Source organism: Tupaia chinensis, unplaced genomic scaffold (assembly GCF_000334495.1).
Source record: "Tupaia chinensis unplaced genomic scaffold, TupChi_1.0 Scaffold000355_1, whole genome shotgun sequence".
NCBI lineage: Eukaryota > Metazoa > Chordata > Mammalia > Scandentia > Tupaiidae > Tupaia > Tupaia belangeri.
The window spans coordinates 11,564,492-11,583,058 of NW_006159850.1; positions in this window are offsets into that span (position 1 = coordinate 11,564,492).

Consider the following 18,567-nt stretch of genomic DNA (forward strand, 5'->3'; position numbering starts at 1 on the left):
CATTCACCAAGTTTTATTACTTGCAGATCATTTTTTCTCTGGTATCCTAAGAAGGGGACTTAGTTTGCTGGTTTTGGATCTTTTTTCTTTTATGCTGAATATATTTAGTGCCATACCTTTACCTTTAATACTGCTTTTGCTGCATCCCATGAACTGTCATTGTTGTATTTTCATTGTTACTAAAAGTTCAAAATAATTTTAATGTCAGTTGATACTTGACTCATGAGCTATACAGAAGCATGTTGCTTCATATCCAAATATTTGAAGATTTTTGTAGTTATTATTGTGTGGCTTTTCTCCTTCATTCAATCCCCTTGTGTTCCAGAATATATTTTGTAGGATTTCTAAAATTTTAAGTCAGTAATGTTGTGTTTAATGATCTGCAATGTAGTCAACCTTGGTGAATGGTTCATGTGACTTCATAAGAATGTGTATTCTGGCATCTGGGATGGAATATTTTATACACATCAGTTATATAAAAGTAATTGATAGTGTTATCAGGTCAACTATAACCTTACTGATGACTGCCTGCTTGATCTATTACTGAACATGGTATACTGGAGTCTTCAGCTCTCATGGTGGATTTGTTTTTTGTGTTTTTTTCCTTGCTCCTGTATCACGTTTTGGTGCTTTGTTGCTAGGAGCACATATATAAAGGATCATTATGTCATCTCAGAGATTTTACCCATTTATCATTGCATACACCCTTTTTTGTTCCTGATATTTTTCCTTTTATTAAAGTCTTCTTTGTCTGAAATTAACATAGCTACTCTACTTTTAATTTTTACAGTAGAAAAAAAAGGTCTAAATACTAAATATTAAATCTTAGGAACATCTTTGACATAAAAATCTGAGTATTTCAAGTATTTGATAATTAAGAAAACAAACATTTATTTGTTAGAATCCTCCAACTGGGCAGATTATTTTTCTTTCTAGAGAGTAAAAGCATTAATTTTAAAATGAGTTTGTTTCTAGAATAACTAAAATAATATCACATAGACACATATGTGCACACTTACACATGAATAGTTACAGAAATGATCATGAATATTTGAATATCCTCCCTACACATGTTACCTGTCCTTTGCCTCTGAGATGAAGCAATGATGCCAAGCAGCAATGAGCTCATCTAATATCCCAGATTTGGTCTCAAATAATATCCTTCATTACCAGAAAATAGAATATCCTAGAGAAATATTGGATTTCTTTTGTTGAGGCAGAGAACATGCAAGATGAACCTGTAATGCCTTGTAACCCAGATAACCTTGTCATACAGACAGTGAGGGAAGGTTAGGAAAACAAAGAGATGGAGGTATATCAATGAGGCCAATCTGAATACAGAAGCCAACTTGAAACTGAAAAAAAAAAAGTTAAATTAATCAGAACAGCAAAACCAATAAGACTGTAGTGAATTGTAGACCAAAGCATACAATCATTATATGTCATAAAATAATTGAATAAATAAATGAATGAGCAAGAAGAAATCTCCTTACTGGAATATTTTAAATATTTCACCCCCCTCCTCGGAGGTGGACTTTATCCTTCCTATTCCCAACTAAACATAGATTGGCTAGTAATTGGCTACTGAAGCATAGAGCAAGGGAAAATAAAAACAATGACTTTTAGATGGAGATAACTGGCAAAGTCACTTTAACCAAATGACAAAGTTAACATCATTAGTGAGGCCATGTCTATATCAAATACTCCCCTCACTGATGTGAGGTATAGGAAGGGTGCTTCACTTCTGTGATCATCTTCCTCCAAACCCATGACCTATACTAATCATGAGATAAATATGGGGCTATCCCAGGTTGGGAGGACATTCTACCAGATACCTGCCAGTGCTCCCAAAGACCGTAAAGGCCACGGAAAATGGAGAAACCATCATAGATAGGAAACTGGGAAGACATGACAATGAAATTGAATGTGATATCCTGACTGTATCTTGGAAAGAAAACAGGCATTAATGAAATGGTGGGACTAAATGAAATCAAAACTTCAGCTAATAATAATGCTTCAATGTCAGTTGTGTGTTTTGACAAATGTGCTGTAATAACAGACATGTTAATCGTGATGAAGGAAGCTGAGTGGCATCTAAGAACTGTTTGGGCTATCTTTGGAACTTTTCTGTATCGAACTGTATTCCAATATAAGAAGTTTATTTTTAAAAACGAAACTAGCATCTTTAGCAATGAGCTCATCTAATATCCCAGATTTGGTCTCAAATAATATCCTTCATTACCAGAAAATAGAATATCCTAGAGAAATATTGGATTTCTTTTGTTGAGGCAGAGAACATGCAAGATGAACCTGTAATGCCTTGTAACCCAGATAACCTTGTCATACAGACAGTGAGGGAAGGTTAGGAAAACAAAGAGATGGAGGTATATCAATGAGGCCAATCTGAATACAGAAGCCAACTTGAAACTGAAAAAAAAAAAAGTTAAATTAATCAGAACAGCAAAACCAATAAGACTGTAGTGAATTGTAGACCAAAGCATACAATCATTATATGTCATAAAATAATTGAATAAATAAATGAATGAGCAAGAAGAAATCTCCTTACTGGAATATTTTAAATATTTCACCCCCCTCCTCGGAGGTGGACTTTATCCTTCCTATTCCCAACTAAACATAGATTGGCTAGTAATTGGCTACTGAAGCATAGAGCAAGGGAAAATAAAAACAATGACTTTTAGATGGAGATAACTGGCAAAGTCACTTTAACCAAATGACAAAGTTAACATCATTAGTGAGGCCATGTCTATATCAAATACTCCCCTCACTGATGTGAGGTATAGGAAGGGTGCTTCACTTCTGTGATCATCTTCCTCCAAACCCATGACCTATACTAATCATGAGATAAATATGGGGCTATCCCAGGTTGGGAGGACATTCTACCAGATACCTGCCAGTGCTCCCAAAGACCGTAAAGGCCACGGAAAATGGAGAAACCATCATAGATAGGAAACTGGGAAGACATGACAATGAAATTGAATGTGATATCCTGACTGTATCTTGGAAAGAAAACAGGCATTAATGAAATGGTGGGACTAAATGAAATCAAAACTTCAGCTAATAATAATGCTTCAATGTCAGTTGTGTGTTTTGACAAATGTGCTGTAATAACAGACATGTTAATCGTGATGAAGGAAGCTGAGTGGCATCTAAGAACTGTTTGGGCTATCTTTGGAACTTTTCTGTATCGAACTGTATTCCAATATAAGAAGTTTATTTTTAAAAACGAAACTAGCATCTTTAAATTTAAAATAATCTCTTAAGGAAGATACATATTCAGCATATGGTAATCAAACCAACACCAACCAACTGCAACGCTTCTGTGTATGTCTATTAATGAGCAGTGCAAAGTCGCAGCCAGCAGAAATATTTCTGACCTTCACATCTAAGGAAGCTATAAAAAGATTCAAGATCACATTATCTTTACATGAACCAGGTTATCAAGCAAAATTTCTTTCATTTAGAGCAGATGGTATTCTATATTTCTTCCCTGAAATCCTTAATTTTGCAAGGTTGTTCTTGAATTTAATGGAGGGAAAAAAAGAAAAAGAATGCTCAAATGTACCAAGTTTATTAAATATTGGTGGTTCCCTCATTTACACTGCATGGAATATGAGAGCTATTTTTACCATGGTAGGTGATTTACTCTGACCACAGTAAGACTAAGTAAACACCATCCAAGAAAGCTACAACATATGCCAACATTTTAGACTCTCTCATAGCAAGGATGTAGGCATATTAATTTCTTTGTGTTTTCTAGAATATGACAAGTAATAACCCTACTGAGTGGATGACAGAATACATAATTAGGACCTTACCAGTACTATTTAGTACAATCTGTGATGAAATTAGATGACCACATGAATTTTTTAAATGTTATAGAAAATAATTATAATATTCTGTATGGAAAATAAGAACTTACATATTAACATTTTTCTTTCTCATACCAGTGTTCTAGTATTTGCATGAATAGCATCTCATTAACAGAAGCCTGAAAGTGAAAGTAGAAGAGCTGGACTAGGAATTGAGAAGACTTCACAACAAGAATCAAAGCCTTGTACTTAATTATTTCATGTAGTCTATTAACTATTATAGAAACGACTTAATTTTGAAGAGTAGTAGCTATGTTTTATGTTATCATATATGCTACTTCAAGTAAGGAAGCATAGAGAAAAATGTGGTAATGCATGTTTATTTTCTTCTTCTTAACTACTTAAAACCTTTCTCAGTTAAGAGAAGAATGGAGAAGAAAACACAGTTCTGAATGAATTTGAGAATAGAGAAAACAACATTTGTCTGCCCTCTTGAATCCAATTCGTTCTTCAACTAAAGGCTAAATTTGACATTCCTCCAACTACCACTAAAACTGTCAGAAAAATCCTTGAAAATGGCATTTAAAAAAAATCAATAGTGCCCCTTCACATCTCTTAAATTGGTCAATTTTGATTGCCTAGTTCCCTGAAATGCTTTGAAATTCACCCAAGTATTGATGGTCTAAGCCAGTCATTATGAAAGTCATTAAAGCAGGACACCAAATTTAGAGACCAAAATATCATAGAAACATATTAAAACGTGATACAAACATGTATAGACACACACATCTCTATTTAAAACCAAATATACATATATACACGTTAGTTTTAAAGTATACTTTTCCAAATTTGCATCAGTTTCTTTTTAAAGGTGGTATGAAACAAACTGAGAAAACCAGATATGATTTGCAGTTAAAGATGGTTTACATAGTTCTCTCCTGGGGTCAAGAGCTTTGAGAAGAGCTGTTCCTCTGACTTCATTTGTTTCTAGTCTCAATACATAGGACTTAAAAGGGCCCTGGTAGGGATCAGAACCTCTGTCTCTCTCATTTGGCAGATAATGAATAACTCCCCAAAAGCAGAATGACCCAATAGTACATATTTTTGTGTTAACATTGAGACAACCTATGTGCCACTTATGTTACAAGTTTAACTGATTCTTATTAATTTCTCCTTAGGGTGTGCATGAGAGCATTCATTTGTCTTGCTCATTCACTTTCTGTTGTAAAGAGTGACCTTTACCTGTGACATCTAAAAGAATGAGACAGGAGAATTTTATCCCTAAACATACAATTTACGTATCTTATAACCTTGAGTCGATTCTACTTTGATTTGCTGGATGTGGGAAACGATGGACTGTTATATTTTAAGTCCAAGGAAGGTTTGTGTAAGAGACATGAAAAGTCAAGTAATGGTAAAACCCTTGCAAGCATAAAGATGTTTAAAGTAGTGTGAAAAACTAATGGCTTTCCTTGGGAGCCCAAATGGCCATGGTGTTTTTGGGCCTGATCCAGGAAGCCACCACCATCCTATTCAATTATTCTTCTTCATATCCTAGTTTATGGGAGGGTGAGATTGCCAACATTCATTGCTGTGAAAAATGATTATTTTGTTCCATACATAAGGTTGGGTTTTCAAATAGGCAATGAGTTGCAGGAGCGACAGACTCTTCAGGAAACATTTTTTATTCCTAAGCAAGCGTATATACTTTCATTGTGTAAGACATGAATTAATAATAAATGGAGGAATAAATAATAAATGACAGATATGTATGTAATCTAGAAGCACACCTTTTTCCAATTGTCCTAGCTGCCCTTAAAATATCATTATTACCCTTGTTGTGGAGAATCATTTGCTCTTATATGCTCTACATACTACTGCAGTGGTATTGAAGAAAGACCAGCTGCCATGTGATTGCAGACTGCATGTAGGCCATGGGCTGGCTTTACATTGAGAAGTGGTCCATGTCTGAGCCCAGTGGTCTACAGCTATAAATCTTAGAATGGACTTTCAGCTGGAGGTCTCTGTTATTCTGGGTAGAAAATGTTGTAGTGGTTCTCCTCGTGTTAGACTTTCAGGGAAAGTGCTCCCCCAGAGAGTAACATGCACTACACCTAAATTCTTGCCCAGGATTTCACACACTAGAGCTGAGACTTCTGTAGGGAGAGCTGGGGTCTAGGTCACTAACTCTAGCTCAGAGTCCCTTCATGAACTGACCTGTGCAGAAGGACATCTCAGTACTCAGCACCTCTCTGTTTTCTTGGGGAAGATGGAGTCCATACCCTTCAGGGACCTAGGCTCTGAGGAGGAGAAGGAAGCCAAGAACAGCTGCCTGCAAGCTCACTATGTTGAAAAGAGTGACAGATCTATGGGTAGAGAACAGTGATGCTGTGCTCTGATACACCTTGGGAGTCAAAAATGTAAAGGATCCATCCTTGCAGACCATTAAGAATCCACATGTGTTAGCCTCCATGAGTAAGTGGGTAGTATCTTTTTTAGCGAATCCATGAGGCCGTTTCAAATATAGCTAGAATACATGAGATTGCTGGTACTATGGTGGTCTGAGGCTTGCACCCCATAAAGGTTCATGGAGAGCAAGGGCCAACTTTTCTATCCATGTGCTCTGGGAGGGTTCTGTCATCTTTCCCTTCCATCTTCCTGCATACTCCCTTTACTTTGTAGGTGAGGAGCCCCCCTGTCCTCTCCCCTTCTGCAATTTGCTGAGGATTATAGATTACAGAAGACACTATCTAAAGGTGACCTCATGCACCAGCAACTCGGAAATACCTGAGTGCTTAGATGGAAGAATATGGACTAAGGCTGCCAGGCCTTCATCTGTCCACTTCCTCGTGACCAACTTGCCCTCCTCTCAAGAAGGAAATTATTTCATTTGTCACTGCTAATAGAAGCAACAAGATCACAACAAGGTACAGGCATCCCCCATTTCTAGAGTTTCTTTGCAAAATGTCTGCTTAAAAACTCCTTCTGGGGACCAGCAGTTGGCTATGTTGCTGGACTCCCATGTAGTCAACCGCGGTTCGAGTCCCAGACCTGGTGGCTTAAACTCATGCTGGGTGTGAGTGTGTGCATGCCTAAGATCCTGAGAGGAGAAGAGACTGTGGCATGGCCATCCCCCCTGGGGTGTGATTTCTCACTTTCTGTCTCTCTGTCTCTGTCTTTCTGGTGAGCACATGCGTCCTATAGCAAAAATCTCTCCAAAATAAATAAATAAATAAAATAAACCTTCTGACGCTCTGACATCTCATTAGACAATAGATTTTAAAGGGTATGTTTTACCTGACTGATTTAAAAAAGCTTTACAAGCTATGTGACTCACCCATGTGGAAAGATGTTTGATCCAGTCTACCTAGTTTCATTTGGTCTGAACCAGTTTGAGCTGGATACAGACTATTTCAGCCTGTCTGAACCAGTTTGATCCAGTCTGAACTGGTTAGGTACAGTTTAATATGTGTCCAGTCAGTCTGAGCTGGTTTGATCTGTTCTGAACTAGTTCAATCCTAAGTCCAGTCAATCTAAACCAACTAGATCCAGTTAGGTCTGGTTAGATCTGGTCTGAACTGGTTCAATCTGGTTTCAGTTTGTCTAAAACAGTTTGGGACAGTCTGATCACATCTGAACTGACTTCAGCTGGTGTGGACAAGTGTGAATGAGTTTTAGCCAGTCTGAACCAGTTTCAAATAGTCTGAACTGGTTTCTTCCATTTTTAGCCTGTCTGAACTGGTCTGAACTGGTTTCAGCTGGTCCGAACCCATTTGAGCTAGTTTTATCCATTCTGAACTTTTCTGAACCAGTGTGATCCAATCAGATCCAGCTTAGTAACATGCAGAAAGTTTATAATGTTATGTTAAATGAAAAGTATAATGCTTTATTGTACAAAATACCTGTATAGAGATAGGGGAAAAAATCATCATATGAAAATGTCAAACACCACTTTAACACAGTGGTAAGGATATGTATACATGTTTTTTTCCCCTACTTTTTTATACAGTCAAAAGTTTCTACAATAGAAGGTATAATATTTATAGTAGAAACACACATAACTCTAAGAATAAATACAATTCCAGTAAAGACTTAAAGTCAAATGAGTATTGGAACAATTCCCTTCACTTTGGCATTTAGAAGGTAATTGAAGAACTTAGCCAAAACATTTCCAGCGAAGTTGATAGGGATAGAAGTCCGTTTGCTTTAGATTAAAATTTAAAATGGAAAGCTAAATCTGTTAGTGAATTCAAACTCTATTTTTAAACAGCTTAGCTATAAAAGGAAAAAGAAAGATAAGGCAGCAGCGAAAGAGGAACATTAGGTTAGAAGAGGGCTCTATCCATATATTTCATCGGAGATACTTGAGCACACTTAGGGACTGTGTAGGAGTCAGTAGAAAGGCAAACGTCTTAAATATAGGTTAAAAGCCTTAATTTTCTCTGAGTAAGGAGGAGAGATCTGCAGAGAAATGGTGCTGGTGACATGGCAGGTTCTGCAAGGGGAATAAAAAGAATTAACATGGTTGCTATGACGGCAGCCTAGCTAGCTGGCCAATGGGCATGACAATGTCACCGAGCAGCTTTGGAGTCTAGCTGCCATGGATCTCCAAAAAGTGTGATGACACCAATCTGCTCAGATGTGTGATTTAATCTAACAGTCCACAGGAGTCTGAGTATGGAGCGGAAAAGGTGGATAACTGGATTGGTTCCAAGTTGAGATACGGGGAGTTTGAGTAAGAAAATGGGACAAAACTTATGACTCCCACACAACTTCAGTGACATGGGAGTCAAGAGAGTTGGAGTGAGAATTACTTCATAAAGGAACTGAAGTGTAAAACGCACGTCAGTTAAATATGTGTGTATGTGTGTGTTTTTAAGGCTTTTGCCACACATCATGTGCACTCACTGAAGAGGAAAGAGACAGAGAGACAGTGAGAGGCAAAGTGAGAAATCACCCACTTGCGGACGAGGGGGATGGCCATGCCGTAGTCCCTTCTCTTCCATTCTTCTCCTGGGATTTTGGGCACACATGCACATGTACCTGTCATGATTTTCAAGCCACCAGGTCTGGGACTTGAACCAGTCAGCTATGTGGGAGTCCAACACCTTAACACTGCACTACCTGCTGGTCCACAGATTAGTTAATTTATGATGAATGCAGGCCATTGGACAATCTTGGGTCTCTTAATCACTAATGGCTTGAGTTCATCTTTGCTTAGTTGGCAGAGTTTTATTGGAAACATCTAATGAGGGAATGTTCTCCAGGATCATTTTCTTGGGCTTACATTTCATCAGTTTCATATCATTTTTCAAATAGTCAAAGAAGCAACAGTACATAGAGTCACACACAAAAGTGAGCATTGATTCCTCAGAACAAGGGTGCTCACACAGAGCTGGTAAGTTTGCCCTCTGACCTGTACAGACAAAGCTGCCTCCCTTCCAGAAAGAAAGCAGGCCCAAAGGCTCTGAATTTTTATAGCTCCCAGTGAGATAATCCTGCCACTGAGCTCTTCACAATTATCAAGTTTTGCGTGAATGATGAACAAACATATGTATGAAGACTGAAAGTTGATATTTCTCTCTCTGATGAAAGAAAATAAGATAGCATCATTTTTTAAAAATATGTAAATATATATTTTCTCATTAGTATGATACAATAATTCACATAAATTGCCATCTCATACTTTCCAATTACATTAGAAATCAGACATGATTTTTATTCCCTATCATCAAGAAAATTACTTTTAATCATTGCTGCCACAGCATCCCAGAGCCTGTCTGGTTCTTTCTAATCACATAGTCAAAGGGGTGTAGTGGATTCATCACGAGCAGCTACATAGTAGGTTATGATGAGATGTGATAAAAAGAGGTCCCAAATATGCTGTAGGATAAATTATGGCCTTGGAGTAAGAGAGGCTACTACAGTATTTTATATACAATGATTGGTGTTACGGATCAATTCTTCCATGTCTATTTTTGGACTCCTGCACTTACTCAGTGGTATAACTAGAAAATTTTAAGTATAACTAAAAATTAGCCATGTCCTGTGGATAAAATTAGTAAATATTTCATTAATGGGGAGAAAGGAAAATATTACATACACTTTACTATATCCAAATCCATTTTTGTACCAAATTTCCACAAACTGCTAGGATATATCTTGAAAAAGGCCCTAAAAGAAGCACTTTTGGGGACCAGCAGTTGGCATAATGGCTATATTGCTGGACTCCCATGTAGTCCACCATGGTTCAAGTCCCGGACCTGGTGGCTTAAACTCACACCAGGCACATGTGCATACATGCGTGCATGTTCAAGATCCTGATAGGAGAATGGAGGAGAAGAGTTTGTGGCATGGCCATCCCCCCGAGGGGTGATTTCTCACTTTCTGTCTCTCTGTTTCTCTCTGTCTTTCTGGTGAGCACATGCCCTGATAGCAAAAACCTCTCCCCAAAAAAAAAAAAAAGAAGCACTTTGGGGGTTAGAAGGTTGCATAGTAGTTAAGGCTCTAGACTCTCACAAGACCAACAGTGGTTCAAGTCTCAGATCTGGCAGCTTGAAACTCATGCCAGGTGCATGTGTGTACATGCCCAAAATGCCAAGAGGAGACTGGAGAAGGAATTTCAGGGTGGCCATCCCCCTAGGGGGTGATTTCTCACTTTCCCTCTCACTGTCTCTCTGGCAAAGTGCACATGCCCTATGGCAAAAGCTTTTTAAAAAGAAAGAAAAAAGAAGAAGCACTTCTTAAGAGTTCTTAATAATAATGATGATATTTACTGAGCACATACCTTGTGCCTGTACTGCTCTATGTGTTGGATGTGTATTATCTCATTTAATTCTTTCCTTAATCCTAACACAGTATTATTATCATTATCATCATGCAAAAGAAAATAAACAAAAATAAGGAGAGGTATTGTACTCCCCACCATCACCCAGCCTCCCATGCAAGATTTTATAGGTCATTATTTGCTCCACTTACAACAAGGTAAAGTTGTCGAGTTTTGTGACTTTCAAGTATGATCAGATTGTTTAATTTTCTTATCCCATGGGATTCACTATTTTTGCTTTTCAACACTGAGAAATTACACTGAGCTTGTTTATTAGTTCAAGGCATACCATTTAAAAAAGTGAATGGGGGGAACCAGCAGTTAGCATAATGGCTATGTCGCTGGACTCCCACGTAGTCGACCGCGGTTTGCGTCCCGGACCCGGTGGCTTAAAACTCACGCCGGGCGTGTGTGCATGCATGCCCAAGAACCCGAGAGGAGAATGGAGGAGAAGGGATTGCGGTGTGACCATCCTCCCTGGGGGGTGATTTCTCATTTTCTGTCTCTCTGTCTCTCTCTGTCCATCTGGCGAGCGCACGCGCCCTATAGAGAAAAAAAAACTCCAAAAAAAAAAAGTGAGTGGGTTCAGGCAGTACAACCTTTTGTCCACCTTTCTAATGACTGTGTGTCAATATTATCAACTGGATGATAAAGTGAACCCAATAATGTCCTTAATGCAGAACAAGAGTCTATACCAACATTTTTCAGTGCTAAATTCAAAAAATATGATAATTCATAGACTCCAGTATTGACCATAAATACAATATGGTATTATGTTTGGTTTTGATTTGCCCTATTTAGATCCATCTTATCTTTGATATTTTATTGAATTTTCAGGTAGGTCAATATGACGACATGCACACTTCTTTTTTTCAAAGCACCATTGGATTTTTAAAAATATATATGTAAGGAGAAATTTAGAGATGTGAGTTGGTTCATTTTTATTAAAACTCTGCATGCCATGCCAAAATTACCCTCCAGAGGAGCACATGACAAACATATAACAATTTAAATTTTAAAGCAGTTTTGCAAATACAGATTAAATATCAGCTCACAGAGACTTAGGTTAATATTCCCTACAAGGGATAGTGTTTACCTAAACTGGAGGAAAGTGACTGGATCTCAAAAATCAGGAGTGGCCAATTATTGGGAAACATTGAATGATTTCTCTGTCAAATATTGAGATGTTAACCTGAACCCTTCCCTAAACATTCCAATTTCCCTTTGACCTACCACAGGTCCCTAGAAGACTCTTAGCAGAATTCTTCAATGCAACTAGTTTCTGCATTTATTCCATGAGGGGGAAAAAAGAAATGTTTAAAAAGAAATAAACTTCTTCAAAGACAATTGCAATGGGATCATGACCTTTTCATATGTTCTCATCTACTCTAGACATTCCCACTGACAAAAAGTAGAGCAATCCCTTAAGTCCCTGTGACCACTTATACTGAATGATCCAATGGCTTACCCTTGGAGCTGGAGCTGGTCTCAACATAAATGAATCCCTGTTTATCTATGGAACCCTGCTACCAAGAGAGCCTCCTCCCCAACCCACGCTCCCAAAGTGGATGGTTCCATCCAAAATGTCTGACCTGACCTGAGTTCAGATTCCAGATCTGTCACTGTCATTTGTATGATTTGGGGAAAATTATTTACCTTCTGTGTAGTCATAAAAAATGTAGCACTTAATACAGAAGGATGATTGTGAGGATTAAAACAGGTATTTTGAGTGAAGGTTATTTATTACACATTTTAAAATATAATTACATAGCATTGGAGAAGCTACCAAATAAATCCAAATGAGAGGACAGAAATGCAAAGTTGTGGTATACAGGAAAAATTTTACATTGAAACAAATAGAAAATATTTGAGCGAGGGTGAATCTCAATGAGGCCTAACATAAAGATGCCACAAATCATATTTTTAAGGATAATGTTTCAGTGTGCTTTCATCTGCAGGATAATCAAGTTAAGACATTATTTTATGTAAGCTTTGGAAAACTAAAAGTGATATGTATTTCACCTTCAAGTCAGTAAGAATTTAATAGCAGTTTATGATTTGCAGAAATAAAATTATAGGTATACCTAAAACAAAAACATTAAAAAAATGTAATGGTTATAATTCTTATGACAGTAAATGGAGCCTTTCATACGGGGAATATGTGGACAATAAATACTACTTGTTAAGCATTTGCTCTCTGTCAGACATTCTTCTAAATGTTTAACTTGCATCACCTCATTTAATCGTTACACTGACTTTATGACGTTCGCTAATGTTATTAGTACCATTTTACAGGTAACAAAATGGAAGCTCAGTGATGTGCCTCATTTCTCCAAACACAAACAATTTGAAGGCATGATTGGAATATCACTAACAGCAAAATGCTTGTATGTGTGTGTGAATATGGCTGTGTGTGTGTGTGTGTGTGTGTGTGTGTGTACATGGATATGTATAATTTTAATTTTACTATTGCTTTGAGCTTTCCAAAATCAAGGAAATAAGTCTTTATACATATTACCAGAGTTTCCTCGTTTATTTTTAATTAATTTTTTCCTAATTTTTCACTTGACATTTTACATGTTCACAGAAAACAAAAATTATACACAGAATTTTTTTTTCAAAATTGTACATACTCTTTTTACCTTCTTCTGAACACAGCTCCAGAGAGTCTTAATGCCATGATCACCCAAAACCCCCACCTAGCCTTCTCATCTAGACAGGATCATGGGCACATGTATTGGGTATGCATAGCCCAACCAGGGAACTGAACATCTGATTACTCCTATGGTTCCGACCTCTCTTGAGCAGCATGTTAACACAGTGCCACCAAACCAGCCCACGAGTACGGCTTTTGATATACCCCCTAAGGCTTTAGAGATCTGGAGAAATCTAATATCACAAACAAATTATGTAGCAATATAGATTTGGGGGTTTTAAAAAATACTTTGAAATGACTCTAGGAAAGCAATGAAGAGGAGAGGAAACAAAAGCCCCAATTCCATATAGATATTAATTTTTAAAATCATCTACATTTTTTATATCACATAGCCTATTGCATGAGGAATTAAGTCCAGACCTTAAAAAAGTAGATGTATATCATAAAAATGAAAGGAAATAAAAATAGTGAAATGCTTGCTAGCATAAAAATAAAGCTCAAGATATGTTTTCTTTAGTATGGTAAACTAGGAAGCTGAATCTGGTCTCAGAAGCTCATCTACTAACTAACTCTGTAATACTAAATAAATCACTTACTCTCTCTAGTCCTTGGTTTTCTCATTAATAAAACAAGAGAGTTCACTATCTCACTGTTTCTAACCCATGTTTGGAAGTTTCCTACAAGCTTAGAGAAACACTGGAAGGGGTCTCTGAAACAAACTAAACAACAAAACAAACTTTCTATTCAACCAAATTTATCACTGAAACTGCATATTAACTCTTTGACAGCTGAGAAACCAGACCAACCTTTAAAATACGTGTGAAGTTTCCTCTTCCACCCGATATAAACCAACCGCAAGCACATAAGCTGTGTAATGAGTCTCTGAGTATGCATGTATAAATTGATACAGGTTTTCCATAATCATCTAATGACTACATTAAAAAATGTTTTCAATTACACACCTGTGTGATAGTCTTAAAAAGGCCGCTGCTATTGATGTAATTATTTATATAAAGGAACAAATTGGCTTTGCTGAATTTGCTGGCTTCTAAACTGCATCTCTAAGTTTCTATCATTTCAAGGCTGTCTTGATTAAGATGTAGGAGGGAATTAAGTTTATTCAAGTTGGATTAATGAAATGCTGATTTAAATAAAAAAGTGTCATCCCACAGTATCGAGTATTTTTTTGCTTCCTCTTCCCTCTTGAAAACTTTTCCCCTGGCTTCTTGTGTTTACTATACGATGATTTCAGAGTGTTCAGAGAATGTTTCAGAACCACACAAGTAGCCATTTCATATTGGTTGCAATATTTTGAAATTATAGTTTCATTATCTTTTGGGCTTTTTTTTTTGAGAGAGAGAGAGAAATCTGTGCATCACCATTATTACAAGCTTTGGAAGCTTCGAAACACTGTGGAGATTGAAGCGCTGCGCTTGCAAAAAAAATATATCCTAACAAATGGCATGCTTTCAATTTCCCTTTCTACTGAGTTTTTATTTTTTATTCTCACATGGTGTTCTGAAGCCGTTACAATGAAGAGTGGTGTTGAATTAAGCTTTGCAAATAAATTAAAAGAAATTTTCAGGCACTTCACTTCATCTAGAAATATCACCCAAGGAAAAAAAAATAAACCTTTTCTAGCTAGTGTCTCACAAAGAGTAGAAAGAATTGAATCAGTATTATTGCTTTCATTTGACAAGCACAAAATTGTACCATCTCTGAGAAAGAAACTATTCGTATAAGTTTCTTTGGGTGTAGTTACCTTTGTATTCATTGCATACTGAGACCGGTAATGTGCATCAGGAATATTGCATAAATGTCACTGTGCTTGAGCATGCATTATGTGCCTTGTTTAAACTCTTACACTGAGACATTGATGATGTAACTTAAATATTTGCTCTGTGAGTCAGAGCAACCTGAGAGCACACCTTCACTGATTTTTTAAATTTTATTTCAATTTATTTTATACATTCAATCAATCACATATGTCACTTAGCTTGCAAAGTGAATATTCCAACACGTATACATTTCTTACCAATCAAGTTGGAAATACTATACATGTCATCCTCAACAGATAATAACCCATCTCTCTGTCCCACAAATGCCATACCCCTCCATTTCTCTCCCCAATGTCCCTCCTCAGTTTCCCCTCCTTCAATCACTCTCTTCCCACACTGTATCTGGTATTTATAGCCATATTTTATGTTTCCATATCCTCTAGTCCTTCAGTTTCAGGTATAGAGTGTGAACATTGGGTATATATTAAGTGGAGATATACAATGTCTCTCCTTTATAGCCTAACGTGCTTTGCTCAGCAGTAAATCTTCCATATTCATCCACTTTCTGTCAAAAGCCAGGGTCTTATTGCTTTTTATGGCTGTGTAGTATTCCATAGAGTAGATGTGCCATGCTTTTTCAATCCATTCATCTGTTCGTGGGCATTTGGGTTGGTTCCATGTCTTTTCCATGGGTAGTAGAAATGGCTGCATAGGCAAGACTCTCTCTCATCTTTGGATGGTGTGAAATGTGTTGGTCTTATAGAAGAAGGTTCTCCAGGGCAGCTTCAGATCCCAGGAACAGCACCTCAATGATGACTCCTCATGTCTCCATGTATGACTGGCAGTTTACAGATCACTGCTTACATGCTGTTTCAAATTCCAAATGTATGAATCAAATCATAACCAAGAAAGGCCTCTGATAAGTGATCTCTTCCTGACAACATTTTCTACATTAATTATGAAAAACATCAGACTGGCTTATTCAGAAACTGATCTTTATCTTTTCTCCCCTTTCTTTCTTATTTATTTAGTTTCAGTTTTGCTATTACAGGGTACATGTGCTCACCAGAGAGAGACAGAGAAAGTAAGAAAGCACCCACCCTCCAGGGGGGATGACGTGCCATAATCCCTTCTCCTCCAGTCTCCTCTTGGGATTTTGGGCATGCATGCACAAACACATGCCCACCATGTGTTTAAGTCACTAGATGTGGGACTTGAACCACTCAGTCGGCCACATGGGATCCAGCCACCTTAACCTCCATGCCACCTGGCTGGCTCCAGAGACTGGTTTTTATGCAGTGTTATTATGTAGGATATTTTCTTATCCCAGTTTTTCTACAGACCATCACAACTGCACTGTGGCTTTCAACTCAAAGGATTACGAGGAAAAGGAAGAGTAGACGTGAACTACCATCATCTGATGCCCTGGCTTCAGCTCTGTGCAAGTTTATGGTAGGTGAGCCACTGGCTATGTGAGGTTCAGGGATTACTTATCCCTTAGAAAGTTATATTTTCAACTACCACGAACACTGGGAAACAATTTTTGTGCTACTCTGATATAATGAAAAGCCTCTTAAATGTGAGTGAGCATGGAATCTGATTACCTCCTCCATATTCACTCAGAGATGACAGCAATGTTAGTAAATTTGAAAGATTTACAGGAGTTTTCGACATGTCATGCTTAATACTTCCACTATTTTTATTTATTTATTTTGAAGGCAAGGTCTTGCTATCTTGTGATTCTCCTGGCTCATTCTCCCAAGCAGCTGGGATATAGGTGTGTACCACTGTGCACAGTTTCTAGGGTGGGCCAAGAGTCCAACCCTGGTCTCCTGTGTGGTCTCAGCCTACCAAGTAGCAGTGTCCACCCACATAGGCTACCACAGCTGGGCTGATACTTCCGCTGCTTTAATAAACATTTTTCTTCTATTTTTTATTAAGAGACTCACATTTCAAATTAAAAAGAGAACTACTACAGAAACTCATTTCCTTTTATATATTAAACAAGAAAGCCCTAATTCTTATACAGAGAGATATAAACAGATTTGGACTCAACCATAGCTATAGATGTAAGTATCCATAGGCATCCACATAGACATACAATCCAGGTGAGCATGTAAGTCACTATTTAACTGGAACTATTTAGGTTTCTCTAACTATTAAATTTTGAAAGTCTTTTTTTGTGTGATAACTGTTGCCCTGATTTCTCTCTGTACTAACTAAATATGTCAAAACACTATGGGACTCAGGGTATGCTCTTGCATTTCTCTCCACGTTTCAGTGATTACAACATGGTTGCAGATATAGTCCTCCTTTGGACTCAACTAACCACCGATAGAAAATGGTACCATGAGGCTGAAATCTACTATGCAGTTAGGCCTTCAAAATAAATAGTGTGTGAGTGGATGTGTGTAGGTTATAGGCAAATACTATGCCATTTTACATAAGATACTTGACTATCCAAAGATTCAGTTGTCCACAGAAGGTTCTGGAACTACTCCCCTGCAGATGACAAAGCATGACTGTTTACTGCTTTCTTCAATGTCTTGAAAGAAGTGGGGGTGTTAAAGCAAACATGCAACCGACACTAGATTGTCAAGCTGAAATTTGGAACTCCTTACCTGCATAAATAGTATGCATTTATTTTTTTGCAACAGAAAATTTGAATTTTTTTAAAGCTGCTTTTTAAAAACCTGTCTTTAAATTGTATGCTTTCAGGGCATTAAACATTTATTTTCTTCAAGTACACTAAGAATGTCATTTATACAAAGCTGTATATTATCTTTAATCATAAAATACAACTTGGCTTATTGAATATGAATAAACTCTGCATTTTGATGCATTATAAAATGTATTGATGTGCTTTTCTGAAAAAAAACTCCTTTTCAGTGTAACTTTGGCTTATGAATATTATAACAGCTCTTTTCTGTTTATATTCAGTGAACTGAGACAACCCTCACTCTAGTCTTTGGAGTCTCCTTCCATGGATTTGTCTTATGAAAATGCATATTCAATGGTTGAAGGTCTCTGAAGACAAAGTAATGTGGAAAGCTCATAACCTTTATGGGCACTTTGGGACTTTGGGCCTTTTTTTTTTTTTAGCATATCTCATGCCAAAATTCTCATATGCTCACTTTTCAAAGGAATATTATATAGATTTCACAATCTAATTAAATAACACCACTATTTTTCTCACCTATTTTATTTTGACACATTACAAACATAATAGTGATCATTTATCAGATTATCAATCTATATTATGGCCAATTAACTGATGTTATCATTTGCCTTCTAAACTGAAATATTTTATCTGGAAAATATTAGAAGGTTTCCTTGCAAATCACAAAATTAAAATGATGCCATTTTATTAGACAACTGAACTTAAAAATTGTAAATCAGAGGATATTCAAATGCTAGGAAGTGTTCCCAAATCTAGAGCCAAACTACATAAGAACTTTTACTATGCATAGAAAAATC